Genomic DNA, 2,041 nt, shown 5'->3' on the forward strand with positions numbered 1-2,041 from the left:
CGATCTCAGCTCTGTGTTTATGCTTATGGGCTTGTATCTCCTCACTGGTGTGTGTGTGTGTGTGTGTGTGTGTGTGTGTGTGTGGTTTGAGTGATTGGTGTAGAGTGTTTGATTTGGTTAAGTTACAATCACGACCCTTTAAGGAGAAAACATATAATTCTAGTAATTTTATTGGGCTCAGGTTTCAGGCAAATGGAAACAAAATTGCCTCTAAAAATAAAACACAGACACAGAGAATTGAATAAAACAATAATAATAAAAAGCCTCCCTTGCCTGGAGATAAGTGGTAAGGCTTTTTGTGAAATATTAGAGAAAAGGAGGAGGATGGGGGAAAAGAAAAAAAAAGAAAGAAAGAAAGAAAGAAAAAACACTCCACCGCCCTTGCTTTCATTTCTGTTTTACCTTTCCTAAAGGGTTGATTTACGTATTCTAAAGAAACGCAGGAAAAGCCACTGGAGCAATCGGTCCTTGTCCCGCGTTCAACAGTACAGGTGGACGAAAGGGGCTGGCTGCCAAATACTTCTGGTTGGAGGGAGGGGTGGGAGTGCTCGCTCCAAACCACTCCTGGAATGGCTTAACTCGCCCAGCGCGAATCAATGACAACCTCTCCCCGGCTGCGGCAGGCTCCCGGAGCAGCGCTGCCGCGTGGACGCCCAGCCTCAGACCCTGGAGGCTCTCAGGACACAGCCCGGGCAGGAGCACGACGTCCGCGGGGTGGCCAGGTGGGTCTGCGGCGGCCTTGGCCAGGGTGGGATGTGATCCTGGCTCGGGGCATCGGGGCGGCGGGGAGGAGGAGGGACGGAGCCCGGTTGGGCGCCCCGGGAAGCTCGGCGGGCGCCTGGCCCTGGTGGCGCCTCCCGGCGCAGAGTGGCTCCTGCCGCCTCTGCCTGGCACAGCGGCTGAGTCGTTTCTGAGCCTAGCCTAGCTGGATGAGGGTGCGGAGATGCGAGTCCAACCCGGGGCAAAACCTGGGACTCTGCGGCGACACCCTTAGTCTCTCCTCCTTGAAGCCTCCTTTGAGACCGCTAAAGGCGGTTGTGGACAAATATAATCAATTTAAATTGCACACCCCGCGTCCCGGGAGGGGGAAAAAAAGTTGGTCTGCCGGAGTATCGGATGCAAAAACTTGAAGGGACAAATCCATGACAATTTGGCAGAAGTCGTGGTCCCTGAACGTGAGCAGAAAAATATAAGGGATCCACAGATGCCCTTAAGCGTTCTGGTAAGAGTCAGGGACCTAAGGCTTAAATCTGGAGCTCACGGGAGTGGAGGGACCTTCATGCTCTCCATCCGAAGTGGGCAGATGGGGAAAACTCTCTCTGGTCGAGTAACTCAAGCTAGGGTCTGTTGGGAGTGAAGCAATGTGGTGTGGGAAGCGCAGGGGAACCTACTCGTGAATTCACTGGCCTCTGTCCCCCTTGCAACATCTGAGGCCCCCCCGGGGTCTTAGCTTAGGCAGGAGGCTAGAAAGAGCGGCCCGCCACCCAGCCCAAGCATGCATGGAGCTTCTCTGTGCTGGGTCCTGTAGTCTTCATGCCTCCCGGTGAGGATTCCGTTGGAGTCCGACTGCCATGCTGGCTTCTGCTGCCTGGCTTGTGGCTGCCTGATGGACAGACAGCCAGGCAAGGGGCAGCTGTCCTCTTGGTTTAGCAGCCAGACCTGGCTCTGTGCCTTTCCGTGGCTGGCTGGGGTGATGCCACTGCCAACCCTTCCGACTGCGGGACTTTAAAATATGAAGGAAGGAAGGGGTCACAGCAAGTAGGCGGTTTTCTTCAGAGTAGATGGATTTCTGAAAGGGGCGGGAGGGTGGGAGCGGGTGTGGTGCTGGAGGCATGAGGGAGTGGGGTCAACTGGCAAAAGTTCGAGCCTTAGCTCCACTCCTCCCCTGGCGCTCTCACTGATTAGGCTCCTAGGAGTCCCTCTGGACGGACTTTCAGCAGCCTGGGTACTGCCACCACAGCCCCTTAGAGCCCATCAGGAGCTGAGTGGGGAATAGGCTAGTCTTCCACCCCCACCCCCACCCCCACCTCCACTCCCACCT

The 2,041-nt window shown here is 55.4% G+C and overlaps 1 protein-coding gene across 3 annotated transcripts in view; it reads left to right on the top strand.

Moving 5' to 3' along the window:
- Window positions 1-2,041, top strand: part of Zbtb7c (zinc finger and BTB domain containing 7C) — a 324,679-nt gene that overhangs the window by 237,923 nt on the left and 84,715 nt on the right. The window contains exon 1 of one of the 3 annotated variants that reach the window (XM_031366063.1): window positions 371-722. The exons of the other annotated variants lie outside the window; for them this stretch is intronic. The gene's annotated coding sequence lies outside the window, so the exon portion shown is untranslated. Of the gene's footprint in view, window positions 1-370; window positions 723-2,041 lie in introns of those variants that run through there. 3 annotated transcript variants of the gene reach the window in all.

This window comes from Mastomys coucha, unplaced genomic scaffold, assembly GCF_008632895.1.
Source record: "Mastomys coucha isolate ucsf_1 unplaced genomic scaffold, UCSF_Mcou_1 pScaffold13, whole genome shotgun sequence".
Taxonomy (NCBI): domain Eukaryota; kingdom Metazoa; phylum Chordata; class Mammalia; order Rodentia; family Muridae; genus Mastomys; species Mastomys coucha.